Below are 26,328 nucleotides of genomic sequence, written 5' to 3'. Positions count from 1 at the left end.
TCAGGTTCTTAAAAAGAAGGTTTTTAATTAAAGAAAAAGGTAAAAATCATCTCTGTAAAATCAGTATGGAAATAACCTTACAGGGTAATCAAACTTAAAGAGCTCAGAGGACTCCCCTCTAGTCTCAGGTTCAAAGTACAGCAAACAAAGATAAACACTCTAGTAAAAGGTACATTTACAAGTTGAGAAAAACAAAGGAAAACTAACACGCCTTGCCTGGCTATTTACTTACAAGTTTGAAATAGGAGAGACTTGTTTAGAAAGATGTGGAGAACCTGGATTGATGTCTGGTCCCTCTCAGTCCCGAGAGGGAACACCCACCCAAAACAAAGAACACAAACAACAGCCTTCCCCCCCCCCAAGATTTGAAAGTATCTTGTCCCCTTATTGGTCCTTTAGGTCAGATGCCAGCCAGGTTACCTGAGCTTCTTAACCCTTTACAGGGAAAAGGATTTTGGAGTCTCTGGCCAGGAGGGGTTTTATAGTACTGTACACAGGACTGCTGTTACCCTTCCCTTTATAGTTATGACAGGGACCAACAGAAAGGATTGCACAGGAGCTGCTACAACAGCGTTACATTGCCAGAGGATTTTCTACACAGGGAAATGCTCATGGGATGGATCCACTGGTTTTGTGCTGCAAGAAAGGGACCCATGATCTGGCCTCAGTATGGAACATCTGGAAGCAAAACATTTTGACTTCTCAAGTCTAAGGGATAAATCCTTTAGCAAATCAGAAGGAGAAAAAATGGTTCATTAAAATGGATGTCAAGAAGCTAAGTATTCTGATTGCCTCCTAGCCAACTCTATTCTGGGTACTGTCTTCACCTGGAGCTTTTGCCGCATGTCCAAGCTGCTTAGCTAAAGTTGGCAGAGTTACTTGAGAAGATTTCAAAGTACAGCACTTTCTAAGTAGCATCTATATGCATGGAATCAGCATCCAACCCTTGGGCACTTCCTTTTCCTCAGGCTATGATAATAAATCTTTCAATGCATTTCAGGTTACTACCCAGCATAGAGGAATGTGATGATTTTTTAATCATTCTGGAACTGGATAATTGAGGTTGCATGCAGAATTTATATTTACTCTGTTTCCTTTAACAGACGTTTTGGAGCAGGAGCTTTCGTGGGTGAATACCCACTTCTTCGGATGCATGTATCCGAAGAAGTGGGTAGTCACCCACGAAACCTCATGCTCCAATACGTCTGTTAGTCTATAAGGTGCCACAGGACTCTTTGCTGCTTTTACAGATCCAGACTAACACGGCTACCCCTTTGATACTCTGTTTCCTTTGTTGTTGTTAAGGCAGGTGTAAGGGAAAATGTGGGAGGGGATTGACAATGACCACATGGGACAAACATATCTTCACTGAGTTAGGTCTGAGAGTTGCTTAGACATACTGGCTAAATGCATCAGAGTTGCGGTGAATACTCAATACTAAAATAGAGCATGTAGGAGTTAGAACACCAGAAGAAAGAATAGTGGTCCATCTTGGCTAGTAACCTGTTTCCAAGGGATTCCTGGGGCTTAGTTTAGACCCAGTTCTGCTTTCTAAGATAATCTGATTAAAAATACATTGCCAATATAAAGGGGGGGGGAGAGAGTTCTGCTGCAAAAAGCAGAATGATCTATAAAATCAGCCATGTTTCAAAAACAGCTAGCAGCTTAAATGGCCATCTTAAACGGGACATGATGGGTCACCCTCCATCCTGCAGTAACTGGGCCAGATTGACCATCATGCTCTGGCTGTTTTGCACTGCTCCAATAACAAGACAGATATAAACCTGGCTGAACTCACCAGTTAAGATGGGATGCTTTGTGTCAACTGGCACACACTCTGAATTTGGCCCATAAATTATATGATATAATCTGAAGTGCTGAAATCAGGCATCTCAATTCCATGGTGTTTCTCTTCCTCCCTGGATCCCACATAAGTAGCCAGTTTGCAGCAGACAGCTTAGTGCTACACCATCTGCTGTTTAATTATTCATATCTCAAGTAACCTGCATTAATTTTCCCATGTCTCCAAAAGGAAGGAAGGAAGGAAGAAAGGGGGGAAGGTTGGTCCCATGGTTCTGAGCCAGGGTTGGTTTAGCTGCAGCCACGTACAAAGGGACCATGTACACACATCCATCAAAATAACATAGTACTACTTATTCCAGGGATATGCTAAGGATTTAGTGTCTTTAGGAGGACAAAACCAATGATCTCTAATAAATGGACCCCTCCTGTTTGAGAGGAAGTACAAAATCAGAACCAGTAAGAAACGCAGCCCATGCACATGACAAACTCAAGAGAATGGATCCTGGGCTGAAACCAAGCATACTGGGTCCAGTGGGCTTCAGTCACTCTCCTTCCTACATCCCAGAACAATGGCAATAGCTAAGCTATGCAACCACCTAGGATGGTTAGGCTGACAATTCTGTTGCTCACCCCCTTGACCTGCTTATGCAGAGCAAACCCCTTTGGTGTGCATGCTGCCTCCATTGCTCAGGATTTGGCCCCTCGGAACAATAAGCTGTACTATCAAACTTACTCCAAAATAGTTCAAAGCTCTATATAGTTCTCATAACTAGGGATGGCAATATTTATTGCAACGGGGCATGATGGCCAGACAGTCATTAGTCATTTTTAATCAGAATGCTTTACATCAGGCATGTCTGTTGTAATTCACCTGCTTCCGTCATACAATCTGAAGCTCCCACTGTTTTCCATGCCAGTCAACAGAAGATCTTGCTCTGAATCAATGGTAGCTATAAAGTAGATGAGATATGGTAACATTAGGTCTGAGTCTCCTCGTGCTCTCCCCGGTTTTATGCCAGTGGAACACCATTGCCTTCAATGGAGTTACTCCTGAATTACACCGTTGTAAGTAAGCAAAGAAGCAAGGGTGTTAGTTTCATTAAATAAACAATATTTGGGCTCATATTCTGAAAAAGCATTTCTATGAACAAATGGGGAATTAACATACATCTAGCACATATTTTACCTTTTAATCAGATATTTTGTACTGTATGTAACTTCCTGAACAGAATGTGTTTGTGTAACTCTGAAGTTTGAACATGAGCTCATGATTATGACTTGCTGCCCAAAGGAGAAAATGTGAAAATTCACTGAGGTCCAATTCAGGGTGTTTTATTTCTCAAGACCCTATCATTGCAGGATCTCCACCTGCATTTCAAGAGACTTTATGCAAATAGAAACCACAGGAGCCACACGGAATTAAAAACAAAAAATCCATCAGCCCCTATGTAGATGCATGATATATGCATGGGAACCAGGATGCTGGGAAGCAGCATATTGTATATTGCAACACCAAAATGCAGCAGGAAACTACATTACATTAGGAGGGAGGGATAGCTTAGTGGTTTGAGCACTGGCCTGCTAAACCCAGGGCTGTGAGTTCAATCATTGAGAGGGCCACTTAGGAATCTGGGGCAAAATCAGGACTTGGTCCTGCTAGTAAAGGCAGGGGGCTGGACTCAATGACCTTTCGGGGTCCCTTCCTGTTCTAGGAGATGGGATATCTCCATTTATTACCTGCTCAGTAGTCTGCAAAACAGTCTACAGCACAACTGGTCAGATGAATTCTTTCCTGCTTAGACACTTGGGTGCTCTAAGCTGCGAGTTTGCTTCACATCTACTAATCTTTAGGTGAAAAAATAAATTCTGCTGTATGTTTGTCATTTATGTCTCCAAAATCCCTGTCTCTTCAAACAGCTAGAGCTGCCATTCCACTGCAGGCATTTTGGCTAACATTGCCCGGGCAGTAATTTGTTGATGGAAGGATGGTCTCTGCTGCATCTTCTTATTCTCTCCGATGTTATTTCAGTGGTGAGTTGAATCATCCAATGGGAAATTTACCTTTGCTTTCCTCCTCCAGTATCTCTCCCATCACAGAAAATAGCCATGCTGCCAAGGTAGAACGCAGCATCTAGAGGACGTGGCAAAGACAAAACTGCTCAGCAGCCCTGGCAGGGAAGCTGTAAGGTATAACCCTGTCTTTCCCATGAACTCCTAGTCCTAACTGCTCCGCAAACATGGATGTGTGGGAGGAGAGGAAAGACAAAAATCTGTGTGTGTTGTGCCTTTCTATTACTCATACAGGTGGGGAAGGGCGAAAAATCAGTTTATTGTGAGACACTGAGGGCCAGATTTTCCAATGTAGTTAAGTGCCTAATAAAATCAATGGGGGTTAGATGCTTAACCTGTGTAGGTGCTTTTGAAATCCTACTATATGCCTATCTGTATCTCTAGACACCTATATACATTTGAAAATCTGGCCCCGAGGTACTGAGGGGTTGAGCACTCTCTAGAATCCTAGATAGATCACCTGAATATCAACCGAGAGACAGATGTATAGTTAGTGACAAAGCAGCACTGAACCTGTGGCAAGATGTTTATAATATTTTTAGAGTAATTTTTACATTACCATACAGAGGAGGCTCTGGCCCAACAGTGGAACTTGGCAAACTTTCACAGAAGGTCACAGACTCTTGCTATCATGGTGCAGTGTGAGCGGTTTCACTGACTGAAGTAAAAATAATCTCTTCCATCCTCTAATAATAAGTATGTTGTTAAATCCTTTAATGATAACTCCCTTAACTCACTGTATGGGAGAGACTACAATTACTTTTTATTAATCACATTCATTTAGAGAGCATGTATCAATGCAGAATCTATGTTGACTTTGCATTTCCAAATACAGGGCCATGTCATACCATCCACTTTCATGAGCAGAAGGTGAAGAAGCTAGCAGATTCCAGCCTGGGGGTATGGAAGGAGGGAGCACCAACTCTGTAGCATCATCCCTCCATTGGGGCTCCATGGAGTTTGGCATCCATACAAGGGGAAGGGGCAGGGACAGAGCAGGCAGGGGAATGACTGAGCAGGAGGCCTAAAGAAGAGGCTGAATGCGGTGTTCTGGCACAGAACTCTCCTGGAGATGACTCTGGCCTCCATGGCTCTTTGAAGTAGAGTTGGCCGGGAAATGGAAATCCCTTCTCGCAGAAAATTTTGGTTTCCAAAAAGGACATTTTTTGTCAGAAATTCATTCTGACCAAAATTTCCAATCTGCTTCAGAGGACAAGGGAGGCTAAAACATCTTTTTCTTATAGAGGTCAATGTACAAGAGAAGGAATAGGAAATCTCATGGAATTTCCTCTCCCCGATGCAGAAATAGCCTCCACTGAGTTTCTCTGTAACACTAACGAGCTACCTACTTCTTCATGTGCTAGCTCAGTAATCACAGGGATGTAAAACCACATGGAATATCTTGGAGAGCATTTTATTTTTTGGATGAATCCCATTAGAATGTTGAAATTAGTTGCCATTGGCAGAACTTTTCTCTATGGAAGCCTGCATCAGCTTCTTAAACCCTCTCTTAAATCTGAGAAGTCAGTGTTATTCAACTTCATGTGTTCATGGTAACCTGAAGGATGGTTAGGATAGCAATGAATTGTAAGCAATACAGAATGGGGATGCCAAGAAGGTTTATTTATGCATAAATTAGAGAAAAATTATTGCAAGCATTTAAAAGATGCTTAGCTAATAAAAGGTTATTGTGTTAGAAATATTAGAGTTTTTTTAAAACACTTATTAAATAGTTTTAAAGCACCAGATTTGTTTAGCCTGCATGTAAGAGCTTAATGACAATTCTGTTAATCATCCTGAAATCATCTGCTTGGGACATTGATAAATAACAGGCAAACTATCCCGTCAATTCTTGGAAGCAGAGCCCCTGCTTTGGAACAGTGTGAAACCACAAATACTCTCCATGTGCAAACAAATGTGACTTACAGTTTATCATTTATATTCTAGCTGCCCTGAAAATGTCTTTCCTCTTCCTGAATCATTAACTTGCCTGAAAAAAAAAATTCAGACATATATCAGAAGAGGTCAATAGTAAAACAGGAAAACTAAGCAAAACAATGGGGTATGTTATGTTTCCATGGAAAGGCTGTAAGGAGGGGAAAAAGGCAGAAAAAAGAAAAATGAATGAATTAAACAGACCATAAACCAATATTTCAATAAACGGTGCTACGTTCCTTCTCCCTGTAGAAATGTCCCTGATTATGCCATTGGTTTGAATTCCCTCCATAACAAATACACTGCAGACTAGGGAGTATTTCATGTATGAAATCAACCCCGATGTTTTTATTTAGTGCAGAAACAACAAGGAGTCCAGTGGCACCTTAAAGACTAACAGATTTATTTGGGCATAAGCTTTTGGGGGTAAAAAACCCATATTTTGAATCTGATTCTTTGTTATTTGCTGACCCTCCCACAGTGTATTCTCAGGTACGTAAACAAGAGAAGAGTCCAAGGACATAGCCCCAAGGAACTGACAAACAATACAACAATTATTTAGAGGACCTGATCATGCAAGGCGCTGAGCACGCTCCGGTCCTTTTGAAATCAATGGAGTTTGAGAGTGCTCAGAAACCCAGAGGGGGTTCTTAAGTTGCCATTACTTTAAAGATGGGGTTTAGTGAAGCACCCTCACTGTATGGCAATGATTATCTGGAGGCTTTGATAAAACAGATATTTAGGACAATGAATGGAAGGCAGCTTGTGTTTAAATGTATTAGTTGAGAGCCTGCATCAGTGGCATATAGACTATAACTGTAACAATAACAGCAATGGACAGAATATAGTATTCGAGCTAAGTATGAGGCTAAGGATTGCATTCAGTATATGCAAATTTCTTTTTGGAGTAAAGATTCAAGGTTCAAAATACTCCTGCTGGTTTTGATTACACTTGGAACTCTTTTTTTCCCCAGTGTGCTGTTCTAACTTTGTATGTACCATTAACTCAATCATCTTTAAACAGAATACTGTTTGCATTTTTTCCACATGTATTCCGTTTGGGGGGATATTTTTACTAAGAATCATGATGTTATCAAATAAACAAAATTTTAAATATTTGTGAAAGATTTTTTCCCATGCTGCATATTATTTTTTTGTGCATTTGATTTTAATTCTGCTTGTTCCCATTCAGAAAATGAGCTAAAAGGGGGTGAGAAAAAAGCAGAGAAGTCTCACTGATGACAGCATGTCTCATATTTTCTTTTCTTTCATTGGCTGTGCAGAAGTCTCTCTGGAAATAAAGATCAATTCTTCCTTCAGAAATACAAGAAAAAGCTGGTGCAAGTTTGTACAGAGGTGACGATTATTATCTTGGGTTGTTTTTAAATTAATAAAATAGATATTGTTTATTGGGCTGTTCCTGTAACAGCCCAAATTTCAACTCCTATTGCAAAGGGAAAATTAGACTCCTGTAAAAGAGATCAGGAAAGAAAACAATACTGGAAGAAATGTGTGTCATTGCCATTCTGTAATACCCAGGATTGCGCCTTTGTCTCTCTTACACACATTGTACAATGGTTTATCTCCAGCAGTTAGTCATTTTTGAGACTAAGTTCCAGATCCTCAGCTGCCTCTGATTTTGGTGGAGCTATGACAATTTACACCAGGGATCGGCAACCTTTGGCACACGGTTCGCCAGGGTAAGCACCCTGGTGGGCCCGGCTGGTTAGTTTACCTGCTGTGTCTGCAGGTTTGGCCAATCGCGGCTCCCACTGGCCGCGGTTCACTGCTCCAGGCCAATGGGGGCGTCGGAAAGCGGCAGCCTGCACAAACCTGTTCCTGTGCCGCTTTCTGCAGCCCCCATTGGCCTGGAGTGGATGCAGCAGGTAAACACACTGGCTCGGCCGGCCAGGGTGCTTATCCTGGCGAGCCGTGTGCCAAAGGTTGCCGGTTCCTGATTTACACCAACTGAGGATCTGGCCCTAGATATGCGGGGGCGGGGGGGCCCTTCATAGAATCATAGAATATCAGGGTTGGAAGGGACCTCAGGAGGTCATCTAGTCCAACCCCCTGCTCAAAGCAGGACCAATCCCCAACTAAATCATCCCAGCCAGGGTTTTGTCAAGCTGGGCCTTAAAAACCTCTAAGGAAGGAGATTCCACCCCCTCCCTAGGTAACCCATTCTAGTGCTTCACCACTCTCCTTGTAAAAAAGTTTTTCCTAATATCCAACCTAAACCTTCCCCGCTGCAACTTGAGACTATTACTTCTTGTTCTGTCATCTGCCACCACTGAGAACAGTCTTGATCCATCCTCTTTGGAACCCCCTTTCAGATAGTTGAAAGCAGCTATCAAATCCCCCCTCATTCTTCTCTTCTGAAGACTAAATAATCCCAGTTCCCTCATCTTCTCCTCATAAATCATGTGCTCCAGCCTCCTAATCATTTTTGTTGCCCTCCGCTGGACTCTTTCCAATTTTTCCACATCCTTCTTGTAGTGTGGGGCCCACACTACACAAGGCCTTTCCACCACTCAGAGATATAAGGCATTGCATGGTGCATAGACCTTGTATGAGCTCTCTGAACGGAGGTGAATTTCACCTACTGAGCCTTCAAATCTTTCGACATTTTCCCATCGCTAATTCAGACAACTATTCCTCTTAAATATACCAGTGTCCAACGGACATGATCATGTCCCCAATAAATAATAATATATGCTTATGTTTTCATCCACTGAGGATGCAATGTTTGAATTGATAATACATGCAACAAAAAAACATACTTTACTTGGCATTGTATCACGCGGTGTCATCAATATATACATTTTCTGTTAAAACAACTTAATTTCATTATCCATCTCAGCTGAGCAGTCTCCCAGGATTTCATGCCTTTGTACCAGTGACAAGTGAGAAAGCCTGCTCTAGTGAAGTACTGGAAGTAATTACTATATAATTTTGTGGAAAACCTCATTTTAAGTCAGATGTGTATTGCTGTTTTTTGTTACATTTGTGGATCAATGCTTACATGCCTGGTTTCTGTTAAATAAGTTATTTTGAACTGTCAACCCAACACAACTACATCCATTATTAAAACCATAATCTGTTGTGTTTTCTTGTTCCTGTATAGTCCGGTACTCTTTCAGATCTGTTAGAATGCTTCTCCTCCCATGCAATAGTGCACATCTCCTGCCAATATATGCAGTAGAGGGTGAACTATTATTTTGGGGCCTGCTCCAATGCCCATTGAAGTCAATTTTATTTTTGTAGCATGTGCATAGTCATCTAGCTCTTCTAGGCCACCGCTGAACCTAGTTAACAGGCATTCCTCGACAATGTGTGTCATCATCTGTGTTGCACCGCAGCTGCACAAAGGGCTGTCACGAAGGCCCCAGCGATACTGGGTGGCTGCACAGAGACCTTGCCCAGTCCGGAACATGTTCAACAGGGATCACTGGCAATGGGGCAAGTCAAAAACCAGGCGGGCAAATTGTGGGGTCGGCGACGAGGGATTGGTTGGGGATTATAACAGATATCCATTCCTCTCGCCAGAGTGCTTCCGCTATTAACATCCTGGCGTGGTGGATGACAGCATAATGGGCGATGTGATGGCAAACGTGCGGCTGGGTGGTTTAAAAAGGTCATTGTGCAGCAGCAGGCTTGGGTTGGCGCATACTTTGTCCAGTAACTTGCCAGTGGCAACCTCGCATCTGATATGAGGAGGAGCAATATTGCTCAGAACTGGGAGCCATGGGAGTGGAGTCGGACGCAGGGTGCCGGGGATGATATGCATGGCAGCATGTAACTGCATATCCACCATTTTGGTGTGTGACAATTGACTCCAAACTGGTGCGCAGTACTCCACCACCAAATACGAGGTGGCAATTGAAGCCAATGGTGCATATTTAAACTGGGAGGAGGATGCTTATTAAAAAATATTGAGTTAGCTACATCTATTAGATGGCACAGCCTGTGCAGTCCCCTTTTGCACCAGGGAGCTTACCAGAGAAATATATTTTCTTTAGCTATAGTCTGTTCTGTAGTTCCCCCTATAGCTCTACAACGTGTCCCAGTGCAGGGCATTGCCTAAAAGACACAAATGGGCCTTAGCTCTGCATCTGGTTCTTTTGGTACTCAGTCAGGAGCTACCATTACTTGTCAGGAAACACATGTGTCCATTGCTTCTTTGTATCACAAGTTGTAAGAACAGTAATAGAGATTTTCAATACAGCTCTGCACCCACCAGCTGCTATTTAGGAAGCTGATTATATGGCCAGATTTTCATTAGTGCTCAGTATTCTCTTGGTCTCAGTAGGTGTTGAGCACTTCTGGAAATCTAGCCATTTCATTTAGGTGCCTGAATGGGAATTGAGCTGTTTAGAAAATCAGCCCCTAGCCCTTAATCCAGCTACTTAAAAATGACTAAATTAGTCATCAGTGAGAAAAACATCAAATAATCATAGATATCAGAGGTGGAAAAATCAGTTAGGTTACCTCATACAGTCACATGCCACTGTAAAATTGATTCTACTGTGCATTCGAGTATGTTACTTGGTTCACCTAGTTTTAAATAACTCAAGCAATGGAGGTTCCGTCACTTACAGAAACTTTTCCCTGATTTTCAGTCTAAGTGGAAATTACTGCTAAAGGATGACTGCTTTACAAATTGGAATGATATTACTTTATTAACAGATTAAATTTAATGCAAACCAGAGTAAGAAAGCTCCATAGGATAATTAAAAGCCCATGCCTTTGAACACGGCAACAAATATTTCAAATACTCTTGAAACATCAAACATTCAGGGATGCCATTAGGCTCCAGCTATTTTCATTCTACATTCTAAACAACAGGATTTCCTTCCCAGTCTAAACCATCCATACCGTACAAGGCAATATTTTAGATCATGGCAACAAATGCCCTGAAGCACACACAAATATCTGTGATCTAAAGATAGCCACAAGGGTTGCAGTAAGTAACAGAATGTCAATAAGACCAAGTCACAATACTAGTGATCACTCAGGGGTTAAGAAAGCTGACACTATAGACATACTTTTTCTAACTGAAATAAAAGCAAATTTTAATAATAAATGTCTTTGCACACCTTACCCCCATCCTCTCAAGAGAAACAAACCTGAGGTATAGTTTGATGACAAAGAGGCAAGGCCATTTCATTGAAATTATTTCCTTCTACAAAAATGTTGTAATTGCCGCTTGTCAGTGAATTCATACTTGCTCCATTTTATGGCTCTCATAATTCTTTTTTCTTTGGGGATAGGAACACAGAAATTGTGTAGGCCAGTCGTCCATTAAATCCAGTATCCTGTCTCTGACAGTGACCAGTACAAATGACACAGTGGAAGGTGCAAGAAACCCTGGAGAGGGCAGTTATGGTATAACCTGACCCTAAGGAAAGTTTCTTCCTAAACTCCAGTAATTCAAGATGACCATAAGCCCTGAACCACAAAAGAAGTTAAGTCAACTTCTAATCCCCTCTCAGAACCTATGGGCCCCACATTCCTCTTTTTTAGCTCCTTTCCACCCTTTAAGGCTGTCCCCTCATGGTCATCACCATTCTGCCTGAGAGGAATGTGGGGTGTTTTTCTTTCTAGAGAGAGTCAAGGTAACTCTTGAAATGGCTAAAGGGAATGATACGGAGTGATCGTTTCCTCTCTGCCACAGTCCAGAGGCCTCAGTGATTCCCACCAGCCTTAACCAGGGAGTAAGGCATCTCATACCATTTTAAAGGTTTAGGTTTAAAGTTAACTTTAATTCACTTTAAACCTAACTGAACTGAAATACCTCAGAAATCTGGGATCTCAACAAAATAACTGATTACTTCCAAAACCCCTCAGCACAGCGGAATCTGCAGTTTCTGTGACTGGGTGCTTATGCTTTATGCATTGGAGCTTTGTATCACTCAATCCTCACATTAAGAGGTTTCTCTCTGGAAACTTGATTTACAGCAAATTATGTCTGGGCTTCCATTCAAGGCTGTAAAATATTTATTTCTTGTGGCCTCTATGCTCCTTACACAGGTGTCTACAGTCCTAAAACCATGCTCTTTTTGTGGGAGGAGAGTATTGATTCATGCCCATAAGCAGGAGCTTCACACTATCCTAAACTCTTCAATGTTCGCAGTTGGATTCCCAAAGCAAATAACAACAGCGAACAATCAATTATTCTTTCAGGAGTCCATTTATTTCCAGAACTCCCTTGCAAGAATTGAGGTATATTCTTGATGCATATGTCTGCCTGTCTTGTTACTGTATCAGACTGAGGGTATGTCTACACTATGAAATTAGGTCGATTTTATAGAAGTCGATTTTTAGAAATTGATTTTATACAGTCGATTGCGTATGTCCACACTAAGCGCATTAAGTCGGCGGAGTGCGTCCTCACTACCATGGCTAGCATCGACTTATGGAGCGGTGCACTGTGAGTAGCTATCCCACAGTTCCCACAGTCTCCGCCACCCATTGGAATTCTGGGTTAAGCTCCCAATGCCTGATGGGGCAAAAACATTGCCGCGGGTGGTTTTGGGTATATGTCATCAGTCGCCCCTCCCTCCGTGAAAGCAACGTCAGACAATTGTTTCGCACCTTATTCTTATGCAGACGCCATACCATGGCAAGCATGGAGCCCGCTGCTGTGGTGTCCTGGGTGCTGCTGTTGTGTCCTGGGTGCAGTAGGACTGCTAACCATTCTCATCCACAGCTTCTGCTGCAACTCTGCTCTCCTGCTCTCCTGCAGACGCCATACCACGGCAGGCATGGAGCCCGCTCAGCTCACCATCACTGCTGCTGTTGTGAGCATTGTAAACACCTCGCGCATTATCCTTGAGTATATGCAGAACTGGGCTAAGAGACGCCAGCATGAGGAAGATTTTGATGAGGACATGGACACAGACGTTCCTGAAAGCACAGGCTGTGGCAATTGGGACATCATGGCGGCACTGGGGCTGGTTGATACAGTGGAACGCCGATTCTGGGCCAGGCAAACAAGCACAGACTTGAACTCTGTGAGTTGCTTTCCCCCACCCTGAAGCGCAGGACTACCAAGATGAGAGCTGCCCTGAGAGTTGAGAAGCGATAGCCCTCTGGAAGCTTGCAATGCCTGACTGCTACCGGTCAGTCGGGAAGCAATTTGGAGTTGGCAAATCTACTGTGGGGACTGCTGTAATTCAAGTAGCCAATGCAATCATTGACGTTCTGTTATCAAGGGTAGTGACTCTGGGAAATGTGCAGGTCATAGTGGATGGCTTTGATGGGTTTCCCTAACTGTGGTGGGGCGATAGACAGAATGCATATTCCTATCTTGGCACCGGACTACCTTGCCAACCAGTACATAAACTGCAAGGGGTACTTCTCAATGGTGCTGCAAGCCCTGGTGGATCACAAGGGATGTTTCACTGACATCAACGTGGGATGGCCAGGAAAGGTGCATGACGCTCGCATCTTTAGGAACTCCGGGCTGTTTGAGCAGCTGCAAGAAGGGACTTACTTCCCAGACAGAAAATTACCATTGACGGTGTAGAGATGCCTATAGTTATCCTTGGGGACCCAGCCTACCCCTTAATGCCATGGCTCATGAAGCCTTTCACAGGCAGCCTGGACAATAGTAAGGAACTGTTCAACTGTAGGCTGAGCCAGTGCAGAATGGTGGTAGAATGTGCCTTTGGACATTTAAAAGCTCGCTGGCGCTGTTTGCTGACTAGGTCAGACCTCAGCTCAACCAACATTCCCATTGTTATTGCAGCTTGCTGTGTGCTCCATAATATCTGTGAGAGTAAGGGGAAGACGTTTATGGCAGGGTGGGAGGTTGAGGCAAATCGCCTAGTGTCTGATTATGAGCAGCCAGACACCAGGGCGATTAGAAGAGCACAGCAAGGTGCGCTGCACATCAGAGAGGCTTTGAAAACCAGTTTCATGACTGGCCAGGCTTTGGTGTGATAGTTGTGTGTGTTTCTCCTTGATGCAAACCCGCCACCTTTGTTGATTTTAATTCCCTGTAAGCCAACCACCCTTTCCCCTTCTAAATAAAGTAGCTATTGTTTTGAAACCATGCATTCTTTCTTTAATAATTAAAAAAAAATAGATAACAGATAAGGTAGCCCAGGTGGGGTGGGGGAGGAGGGAAGGACAAAGCCACATTGTTTTTTGTAACCACACTACAAATCAAACTGTTTGAATGATAGCCTTCTGTTGCTTGGGCCATCCTCTGGAGTGGAGTGGCTGGGTGCCCGGAGCCTCTCCCCGTCCCCCCCTCCCCTCAATTCTTGGGCATCTGAGTGAGGAGGCTATGGAACATGGGGAGGAGGGTAGGCGGTTATACAGTGAATGCAGCAGGAGTCTGTGCTCTTGTTGGCTTTCCTGCAGCTCCAACACACGCTTCATCATGTCCGTTTGCTCTCCCAACAGACGCTTCAGCATGTCCGTTTGCTCCCCCATTAGCCTCAGCATCACGTCTTGCCTCCGCTCTTCGTGCTCACTCAATTCTTTCCTGGCCTCTGCCACTGAATGCCTCCATGCATTGAGCTGTGCCCTATCAATGCGGGAGGACTGCATCAGCTCGGAAAACATGTCATCGCGAGTGCATTTTTTTTGCCTTCTAATCTGCGATAACCGCAGAGATGGAGATGATATGGGGAGCGTAGAAACATAAAAAGGGAGAGTAAAATTGGATAGTGGTAGGATTCCCCCCTAGAATGGCATGCAGCTGTTCATAGAAGCGGCATGTGTGGGGATCTGACCTGGAGCGACCGTTTGCCTCCTTTGTCTTTTAGTAGGCTTGCCTGAGCTCCTTAACTTTCACGCGGCACTGCTGTGTGTCCCTGGTGTAGCCTCTGTCCAACATGCCCTGTGAGATTGTGGCAAATATATTTGCCTGCACAGATTCTTCTCCCCATACAGCAATCAGATCCAGTGTCTCCCTTTCGGTCCATGGTGGAGCGTGTTTGTGATTCTGGGACTGCATGGTCACCTGTGCTGCTGAGTGCTGCTGAGCTCGCCACGCTGACCAAACAGGAAATGAAATTCAAAAGTTCCTGGGGCTTTTCCTGTGTACCTAGCTAGTGCATCGGAGTTCAAAGTGCTGTCCAGAGCGGTCACAATAGAGCACTCTGGGATAGCTCCCGGAGGCCAATACTGTCAATTTGTGTACACACTACCCCAAATTCGACCCAGCAAGGTTGATTTTAGCACTACTCCCCTCACTGGGGAGGAGTACAGAAGTCGATTTTAAGAGCCCTTTAGGTCAACGGAATGGGGTTGGTTGTGTGGACGCGGTCATTTTTAAATCGACCTAATGCGGCTAAATTTAACCTAACCACGAAGTGTAGACCAGGCCTCTGACAAAGTTAAAGGGATAGTGCTGTATTCTTAGGTCTACAACACTTCAGGATTCATAAACAAATTAGATGGGTACCTTTTAAAACATGACTCCAGAGCTACGGAAATATTGTTGTAGCTGCTTCCATATAAGCAGCACAATTAAAAGCTGTACAAAAATTGTATGATTTGCAAGCTAGTAATTTAAAGTTGGGCGATAAGCATTATGGATTTGTCCAAACATTGAAAAGCTGTCTAAAATTCCTTATTGCCTAGGCAGCCAACAGGTGTGCTAGTTGTGAATCTGCTTTTTGTGAGGTGGACAACTGTCCACCAAGAAGTGGACTGGGATCATAATTCAGTTGACATGTATACACCAATAGTTTTCAACCAGGAGTCCGGGGTCCCCTGGGGGGCCATGAGCAGGTTTCAGAGGGGGATGCCAAGCAGAGCCAGGATTAGACTTCCTGGGGCCCATGCAGAAAGGCGAAGCCCCACCGCGTGGGGCTGAAGTCCGAGGCCTTGAGCCCCACCAGCCAGGGCTAAAGCCGAAGCCTGAGCAATGTAGCTTTGTGGGAGCCCCTGTGGTATGGGGCTCCAGACAATTGTCCTGATTGCTACCCCCCGAATGCCAGCCCTGCCTTTTATATGTAGAAAACCAGTTATTGTGGCACAGTTAGGCCTTGGAGTTTCTATAGCATGCTGGGGGGGGTCTCGGAAAGATAAAGGTTGAGAACCTCTGGTATAGACCACTGAACAGTTGTGAAAATTCAGAGGCAGGGCCCTGAGAAAGTGAAAGCCTACAGTGTCCCCTCATGCCCTGTTTAATTTTTCTTTGAGGTGGTTTCATGAACACTCTAGCAGTGCTTTTAGACTCGGATTTTCAAAGGTGCCATTCAGGGCCGGCTCTAGGATTTTTGCCGCCCCAAGCAGAAACAATTTTGGCCACGCCCTCCCCCCGTTTTTTTCTTACCCCACCCCCGGCCCCGCCTCAGCTCCGCCCCTTCCCCAAATCCCCAGCCCTGCCTCTTCCCCCCAGGCTCTCAAGCCTAGGAGGAAGGGGGAGAAGCAGCATGTGCGCCGCGGCCACTCGGAGTCTCCCCCTCCCTCCCAGGCTTTCAAGCCTGGGAAGGAGGGGGAGCAGCGCCGGGCGAATCAGCTGTTTTGCGCGCCGCGGCCACTCGGGATCTCCGCCTCCCTCCCTCCCAGGTTTGAGAGCCTGGGAGGGAGGGCGAGCAGTGGTGCGCAAATCAGCTGTTTCACACGCCGTGGCGCGCGAGCGGCAGCAGCGGAGGTGAGCTAGGGCGGCCGGGGCACATTTTTAGGGGTGGCATTCTGGCACCGGCCATGCCGCCCCTAAAAATGTGCCGCCCCAAGCACCAGCTTGCTGGTGCCTAGAGCCAGCCCTGGTGCCATTGGCTGCCTTTGAAAATCCCAGTATTCATCTTTATGGCTAGGAGAGAAGTGTGTGTGGAGAGTACATAAAGAACTAGATTGTGATCCCCTTACTCATGTTAAGTAGCTCCCTAATCTCTGAGCAGTCCCATTGATTTCACTGTGGTTTCTTGTGGAGCAAGGTACTACCTAACATCAGTAAGTGCCACAGTGTGGGTCAAAGAAGAGAAGCTCTTGCTTTATATCCTCATCTTGAAATCAGATAACTCTTTGGCTTTCACACTACATTATGAGCTGTCTTCTGAAGTCTGTCTAGTGACATAGGACAGGTTGTGCTAGCCTAGTAAAATTCTTACGAAGAGCAATAATTTATTTTTATGTCAATGGGCAATGCTGTATCTAAAAGCGAGTTAGGTAAAAAAAACAAACCACATTTGATCTTGGATATCTCAGATATGTTATGAACTATAGTAGGCAGTGTAAGATAAAAGGTAATGAGTAGGAAGGAAGCACAGAGAACCCAATAAATCAATGAGAGCACTGCTGTGTGGCCCTCAGTTAGACCTGTCTAGCAATGGGGGTAAGGTCTAACATTATGGATTTGTCCAAACATCGAAAGGCTGTCTAAAATTCCTTATTGCCTAGGGAGCCAACAGGTGTGCTAGTTAGCTCTGTGCTTCATTTGCATGCTGGGAATTGCACTCTGGCTCAGGAGATGTGAGCTTTTTGTACCCCTTTCTTTTGCCCCTCTGTCTCCCTTTTTAACTGTCTAATTGTGAAAGCAAAGGGCCTGACTTCTGCTCAGGACTTTTGCTCGCACTTAAGCTGGAGAGAGACCAACTTGCTTTCCCTGTTTCTCAGCCCACAATAACTTGCAGTTCAGTGGCCCCGTAGAAGAGGCCTGTGTTTTTGTAGTGGTAACTGAAAGTCCTAGGTTTTATCCCTGCTGCCAGCTGAAGTGGGTTAGTGGTGTATGTTCATTTAGCCATGGATTTATTTCCCTATCCAAAGTCAGAGTAACTGTAGAATCTATTTACATTAGATTAACAACTCCAGTCTAAGTTTTACCTGTGACCACCATGAATGAAAAGTTTATGCTAACATATGATTCCCAAAGAATAAACGGGCAAAGGACTGCTCTTCCTGCTGATGAGTTCAGACTTTGCTATCAGATACATTTCATTTATGCACTTGTAACCATGAACTGGAGTTTGGCTTGTGTGAATGGCTCCTAATTACTGGCCCTGTCCACAGCATCCCAATTATGTGACTATTTTTAGTTGAGCTAATGAAAGATAATGGAACATGGGAAAATAAAGAATAGCCAAAAGAAGAAAGCACATCCACACAGCAGCTGAAAGCAAAACTGTATAGAGAATTTTAATCTATAGAATTGTTAACGTTCTGTAAGGACAGAATAGAAAGCTTAACATATGAGCAAACACACTGAAGTCTTGTTGGTGAGTCTTTGGAGAAATAGTTAAATGTTACTTGGAGAGATTGGAGTTACAATAAGAGATGAGCCTTAATGGGCTGTATGCTCTTAATTCCTTACTCTTATTACCACTTTCTCAAAAAATGGGTTTCTTTGTGATCATCAAATCCAGGGCCACCCGGGGAGGGGGGGGGGGGCAAGTGGGGCAATTGGCCCCGGGCCTCGCAGGGGCCCCCATGAAAATGTCGGAGGCTCCCCCCCGCCTCTGCCACCGCCTTCCCCCATCCCCCAGCGCCTCAGTGCGCCGCGTCCAGGAACGGCCCTGGACAGCGCTGCAGCGGCATGGCCTGAGCTCCTCCCGCTCAGAGCCGCGTGGTAAGGGGCTGAGCGGCGGGAGCTCAGATCCTGTGGAGCCATGCCGCTGCAGCGCTGTCCAGGGCCGCTCCTGGATGCGGCAACTGAGGCTTCAGGAGAGGGGGGAGGCAGGAGTAAGCAGCATGGTAAGCCCCTCTGAGCAGGGCACCCCTCTGACCCCACCTCCCCATAGCCCTGACCCCAGCTCTGAGCCCAGCCCCTCTGAGCCGAGCAGCCCCCGACCCAGAGCCCAGCTCCCCACCCAGCCCTGGGCAACAGCAGCGCCACCCCCAGGCAGCGACAGCCCATTGGCACCAACCATCACCATCACCCAGCGACAGCCCATTATGTAATTGCAAATGTATACATACCATTAAAGTATTTAATGTTTTTAAATAATGTATTTAGTGTATTTTCAAATTATTAAAAATTTCCAAATACATGTTACTATAGTATTGCAACTTTTTTTATGGAAGGGGCCCCCAAAATTGCTTTGCCCCAGGCCCCCTGAATCCTCTGGGCAGCCCTGATCAAATCAATGAAAAATGTACACACGTCAAGGTCAAACAAGGTCCCTTGTCAGTAGAACCTGTAATTTGACCACAAATGGTTTGAGCAATTTGAATTTGACTTGTGCTTCTGATTTCCTGATGCAGACTGGTAAAGAGGCAGATTGACTGCCATAAAGCACTGCGGTCTTTTTGTCTACAATTGTCAATTGTTAACAGCCTCTTGTAGTGTAAGAGCCCAGTAGAAAGAAAGGGTTTTAAACAATCATTTTGTTAACAGTCTTCTAGTGCTTTATGGTTTCATAATCAGACATCTATACCCAGTGGTGCCTTTGTCCAGTGCTCTTTGAAACTGCATGTGAGTGATGTGAAATCTATATGTGGGTGACTATCCTACACGCCTTGCTGCTTTTGCCTGAAAAGAAACTTCTATGTAGCAGTTATTATGGGACTACAGCTTTAAAAGGCTTTAAAAAACAAGCATACTCTTAGCTAGTTTTTCCTAATGAGCTTCATTTTTCTGAATGTGTGTACTGGTCTTAGAATAAAACTTAAAAATAAACATATTCAAGCTTAACAAATATCTGCTGACGTACAGGGACAAATACTCTGCTTCTGTTACATCCATGTAACCCATGCAAGTCAACGGAGTTGTATGGGTGTAACTAAGGGAAGAATTGAGTCCACAATATTTTTTTCCAAGTGTCTTCATCAGGTTCCATTCATACAGAAAAAAAATGGAACATAGGAATTGCCAGATCAGACTTGAGGTTCATCTAAGCCACTATCTCCAGATGCTTCAGGAAGGTGCACAAAACCCCACAGTGGACAATTATGAAATGCCTGGTTTCTGTCTATGGAAAGTTTTTTCCTAATCTCATCTGTTAGTGGTTGGTTTATACCCATCACGAGGAGAAGTTAGGGAAAATTTTCAAATGCAAGATTTACATGATTCAGGAGCCTAAGTTCCATGGACTCAGGACCCAAGGCACAGTAACTAGCTCTGAAGAGCTTGCATCCTAACTTAAGATAAGATACAACTTGTGGCCTATTCCAAAGCCCACTGAAGTCAATGGAAAGACTCTCATCAGGCCCAGTGAACATAGAATCATAGAATCATAGAATATCAGGGTTGGAAGGGACCTCAAAAGGTCATCTAGTCCAACCCCCTGCTCAAAGAAGGACCAATTCCCAACTAAATCATCCCAGCCAGGGCTTTGTCAAGCCGGGCCTTAAAAACCTCCAAGGAAGGAGACTCCACCACCTCCCTAGGTAACGCATTCCAGTGTTTCACCACCCTCCTAGTGAAGTAGTTTTTCCTAATATCCAACCTGGACTTCCCCCACTGCAACTCGAGACCATTGCTCCTTGTTCTGTCATCTGCCACCACTGAGAACAGCCGAGCTCCATCCTCTTTGGAACCCCCCTTCAGGTAGTTGAAGGCTGCTATCAAATCCCGCCTCATTCTTCTCTAACTAAGAGACTAAACAATCCCAGTTCCCTCAGCCTCTCCTCATAAGTCATGTGCTCCAGACCCCTAATCATTTTTGTTGCCCTCCGTTGGACTCTCTCCAATTTTTCCACATCCTTCTTGTAGTGTGGGGCCCAAAACTGAACACAGTATTCCAGATGAGGCCTCACCAATGTCGAATAAAGGGGAACGATCACGTTCCTCGATCTGCTGGCAATGCCCCTACTTATACAGCCCAAAATGCCGTTAGCCTTCTTGGCAACAAGAGCACACTGTTGACTCATATCCAGCTTCTCGTTCACTGTGACTCCTAGGTCCTTTTCTGCAGAACTGCTACCTAGCCATTCGGTCCCTAGTCTGTAGCAGTGCATGGGATTCTTCCATCCTAAGTGCAGGACTCTGCACTTGTCCTTGTTGAACCTCATCAGGTTTTTTTTGGCCCAATCCTCTAATTTGTCTAGGTCCCTCTGTATCCGATCCCTACCCTCTAGTGTATCTACCACGCCTCCTACTTTAGTGTCATCTGCAAACTTGCTGAGAGTGCAGTCCACACCAACCTCCAGATCATTAATAAAGATATTAAACAAAACCGGCCCCAGGACCGACCCTTGGGGCACTCCGCTTGAAACCGGCTGCCAACTAGACATGGAGCCATTGATCACTACCCGTTGAGCCCGACGATCTAGCCAGCTTTCTATCCACCTTACAGTCCATTCATCCAGCCCATACTTCTTTAACTTGCCGGCAAGAATACTGTGGGAGACCGTATCAAAAGCTTTGCTAAAGTCAAGGAATAACACATCCACTGCTTTCCCCTCATCCACAGAGCCAGTTATCTCATCATAGAAGGCAATTAGGTTAGTCAGGCACGACTTCCCCTTCGTGAATCCATGCTGACTGTTCCTGATCACTTTCCTCTCCTCTAAATGTTTCATAATTGATTCCTTGAGGACCTGCTCCATGATTTTTCCAGGGACTGAGGTGAGGCTGACTGGCCTGTAGTTCCCCGGATCCTCCTTCTTCCCTTTTTTAAAGATGGGCACTACGTTAGCCTTTTTCCAGTCATCTGGGACCTCCCCCGATCGCCATGAGTTTTCAAAAATAATGGCTAATGGCTCTGCAATCTCACCCGCCAACTCCTTTAGCACCCTCGGATGCAGCGCATCCGGCCCCATGGACTTGTGCACGTCCAGTTTTTCTAAATAGTCCCGAACCACTTCTTTCTCCACAGAGGGCTGGTCACCTTCTCCCCATGCTGTACTGCCCAGTGCAGCAGTCTGGGAGCTGACCTTGTTCGTGAAGACAGAGGCAAAAAAATCATTGAGTCCATTAGCTTTTTCCACATCCTCGGTCACTAGGTTGCCTCCCTCATTCAGTAAGGGGCCCTTACTTGATTTTCTTCTTGTTGCTAACATACCTGAAGAAACCCTTCTTGTTACTCTTAACATCTCTTGCTAACTGCAACTCCAAGTGTGATTTGGCCTTCCTGATTTCACTCCTGCATGTCTGAGCAATATTTTTATACTCCTCCCTGGTCATTTGTCCAATCTTCCACTTCTTGTAAGCTTCTTTTTTGCTTTTAAGATCAGCAAGGATTTCACTGTTTAGCCAAGCTGGTCGCCTGCCATATTTACTATTCTTTCTACACATCGGGATGGTTTGTTCCTGCAACCGCAATAAGCATTCTTTAAAATACAGCCAGCTCTCCTGGACCCCTTTGCCCTTCATGTTATTCTCCCAGGGGATCCTGCCCATCTGTTCCCTGAGGGAGTCAAAGTCTGCTTTTCTGACGTCCAGGGTCCGTATTCTGCTGCTCTCCTTTCTTCCTTGTGTCAGGATCCTGAACTCGACCATCTCATGGTCACTGCCTCCCAGGTTCCTATCCACTTTTGCTTCCCCTACTAATTCTTCCCTGTTTGTGAGCAGCAGGTCAAGAAAAGCTCTGCCCCTAGTTGGTTCCTCCAGCACTTGCACCAGGAAATTGTCCCCTACGCTTTCCAAAAACTTCCTGGATTGTCTGTGCACTGCTGTATTGCTCTCCCAGCAGATATCAGGGTGATTAAAGTCTCCCATGAGAACCAGGGCCTGCGATCTAGCAACTTCTGCTAGTTGCCAGAAGAAAGCCTCGTCCACCTCATCCCCCTGGTCTGGTGGTCTATAGCAGACTCCAACCATGACATCACCCTTGTTGCTCACACTTCTCAACTTTATCCAGAGACTCTCAGGTTTTTCTGCAATTTCATACCGGCGCTCTGAGCAGTCATACTCCTCTCTTACATACAACGCAACTCCCCGACCTTTTCTGCCCTGCCTGTCCTTCCTGAACAGTTTATATCCATCCATGACAGTACTCCAGTCATGTGAGTTATCCCACCAAGTCTCTGTTATTCCAACCGCATCATAGTTCCCTGACTGTGCCAGGACTTGTAGTTCTCCCTGCTTGTTTCCCAGGCTTCTTGCATTTGTGTATAGGCACTTAAGATAACTCATCGATCGTCCCTCTTTCTCAGCATGAGACAGGAGTCCTCCCCTCTTGCGCTCTCCTGCTTGTGCTTCCTCCCAGGATCCCATTTCCCCACTTACCTCAGGGCTTTGGTCTCCTTCCCCCGGTGAACCTAGTTTAAAGCCCTCCTCACTAGGTTAGTGACAAACATAACAAACAACGAGGGAAGAGTGGGAAGGGAACAACACTAAGATAACTGTACTAAGAACATAGGTTTACATAAACTTATACGCACACAACTTGATGGTTTATAGTAATTCAAATGGTAAGTTTTCTCTGGGTTTTATTAAGCTATAAATAAATATCAGCCTCTGCCCAGCCATTAAATGTTAATTAGAGATGGACTCAACCTGAGGAGCGTGGATATGAATCCAAACCTTGTCAAAGACTGGAGCGTAGGGTAGGGCATATCTAATATTAATCAAAACTTACCTCCACTGTGTGGTGGGAGTTTGGGGAATTTGCCAGCTTAGGCAAAGTCTGAAGCATTTGTTGGGCAAAGTTTCTGGGCATAGAGAATTATTGTGGAAAAATATAATCCAAAGTAAATCCTAGCCCCTTGAGAACAGTGTCCATCATTAAACACAGGCTACTGGCACCAATTAAAGTTACCTTTAAAAGCCAGATCAGCAGGGCTGAAATAAAACATTAGCGCGGATCACTGCTAATGCCTGTCAGGGAGGAGGGTGAGCAACCTGCCAGCAATTAATCCTTTGTGTGGAAAAATACAGCTGGAAGGCAATGACTGCACCTTGGTGTTTGCCACTTGGCTGATTTTCTACTAGGAGGGATGTTTATTTACATTTGAGTCTGGATGCCAGTTTGACATCAAAAAACCTGTCCTAGTAACTCCCTTTTCTGAAGGCCTATTATGGTCTTTTAATAAGGCTCTGGTGATTTGGCCTATCTATAGTGTCCCTAGCCTCTGCTGGAACTGCCCTTGATTCATCTCGCTGTTCTCCCACTGAGATGAAGCAGTCCTTCTAGAACTAAATGATGGGCCTCCTGCTTCCAGAGGTTCTGGTTTTAGTGTAGTGGAGGAAGGACAGACTGACAGCAGCCAGCAGGGAGAGGAGGATAAACCAAGAAACTTCAACAACAAAAATACTACAGGGAAAATGGAGGGAAGTCATGAAGATAGAAAAAGAACCAGGTAGGAAAGAACTAGATTCAGTCCCTACAAAACATTCCCATTATAGCCACAAATTAAAGGGCTTTCCTTGAATAATTTCAGGGCAGTCTATGGAAATTCACTTCACAAAAGCCTTGGTAACAGCTAACTTGGCAGTACTCTTCCTGTGTCTACCTATGCTTAGAAACCTCTGAACTCTGCAACATACAGAACAGAGGCATTTCCCATATCACAGTCCACTTGACACCATATATGTGAGTTTTCTTCATGTTGCCATTGGAATTTCTCTTTCAAAACCCCTTTTTGTAAGGAAAACCTATGGAGCAAGCTGTCCTTATTGTCCTTAATCCAGGCAAATACTAGCCACTTTATACAGATAGGGAGCTGGATTATTGACTTCTCCCTTCCCATTGTTCCTTGTAGATGTTTCCAACTCTCATGACCCATTGGCTCTTTTGATGGACTTTGCCGCCTATATGTTGCAGATCTCTAATTGCAAGACTATCCAGAGTTCATACATATTATTTCCACCTCAGCGCTGTACATATTTTTTTCTTCCTGGACTGGCTTCTTTGTGGATCATCTTGGGAAGCTCTAAGAACCCTTTACACAATTTCCTATCAGCAGGCTCTGGTCTCTCATTATTTCATAGCCCCTCCGTCTCAAGTGGTATTTACAATGTCAGCTTGCAGAGTCTCTGTGAGATGCATCTATTGTTCCCCTGCCTCTTCATCCTCATTTTCCGACAGACTTCTGCCTCTCCCTCTTATCTCAATTCTTGTATCTTTCAGTATCCACAATGGCAAATCGCCTAAACCCTCCATTGCTCACCTCCTCTCTCTAACCGATTTGACATTCCATTGTGGATCAGTTCCCCTTCTCACTGCCTTTCTATTGTTTTCTCTTATGTTCCTCCTTCTGACAGCCTTTTCCACCCTTACTCCACATATCTCTCTTTGTCTACTCCTAACCTCTCTACCCATCCTCCTTACCTCATTCTCATTCACCTACTGGCTTCTCTTGCTCTCTTTCTCATAGTCTCCCTACCTCTGAATTCAACCTGGCTCCTTTTTTCATCCTTAAACTTACTTTCCTGTCCCAGTTTTGAAAACTAATCCTTTGAACCCATATGCTTATCCATCTCCCTCCAACCCTTTTCCTCTAGTTCATAGAATATGCTGTTACACTGACTTCCTCTCTTTTTTATATTCGTTGCAACTTCTGCTGTCTTCTTAATATTATCTTTAAAAGCCATCCTTTGCACCACATCCTGACTGATAAAACCTGTGTCTATGTCCTGCTCATCTCTTGTTTTTGCTTCTGCAATTTGCTCTTCCATTGCTTTCCCACTAAAAGTCAATGGAACTTAGGCTCTTAAGTGTCTACGTCAAGGAAATTGGACCCAAGTAATGCTGCTCGGCAATCTGAAAGTTCACACAGTGAAAAGAAGCATGTCTTGTATACACTGGGAATTTCTTTTGAAAAGGAAGTTTCTAACTACAGTTGGCATTCATGAGCCAAATATGGGTGTCTTGCTGAGAAGTGATATATTTGTTGTGACATTAACAGCATGGGAATCCAGTGTCAGACATATTAATCAGTTGCCATCGTCTTTTATTACCAATTCATAATGAATCAAAAGAAGTGGAGAAAGTTGACGTTTGATCTTTATATAATGTTTAAACATTAGCATTTTTCTCCTCAGTGTTGAGTAAAGATAACTATTTAGAGAGACAGTGTCAGGGTCAAGCTACTGAAATCTTTCAAGGGACGTGCATATGTTCCCATGCAATAGTAATAATAATTTTTAAAAAATCAAAAAGGGAGAGTTTATGCCTCAAAGATTTTCATTTAAGGAATGCACAAATGTTATTTTAAAATCTGACACTAGCTTCAAGACTGGGAATTGGGCATGGAGGATTTAAAAAGCAAACAAAAAATAAAATAAAACAAACACTAGGCTGAAAGGAACAACAAAGTCTCAGAAAAATCCAGGAAGAATTTCAAACTTAAAATGAGATACAAATTTTTTAACTTGATATTTGCTTCAGTCCATAGAATGCTGCATCCTGCATATCCATATATATTAAATATCAAAGCTTTCATGTTAAATTTGACCTTTGTGTTGTAAACTTTTTTATGCTGGGCATGAAATTGATTGTTTAAACCAAGTTTCAAGCTTCTATAGCAGAGGTGGGCAAACTTTTTGGCCTGAGGGTTGCATCTAGGTATGGAAATTGTATGATGGGCCATGAATGCCAGGTGGGAGAGGGGGACTCTATGGGGTGTAGCATGGGGGACTCTGTAAGGGATGTTACTGAGGTGGGGGAAGGGGTGGGCTCTACAGGGGCAGTACCAGGGACTCCTAGGGGCCCTGCCGGCAGTGACACCAAGGCAGCC

The sequence above is a fragment of the Malaclemys terrapin genome, chromosome 2, assembly GCF_027887155.1.
Source record: "Malaclemys terrapin pileata isolate rMalTer1 chromosome 2, rMalTer1.hap1, whole genome shotgun sequence".
Taxonomy (NCBI): domain Eukaryota; kingdom Metazoa; phylum Chordata; order Testudines; family Emydidae; genus Malaclemys; species Malaclemys terrapin.
Note: the sequence above shows the minus strand (reverse complement) of the source record.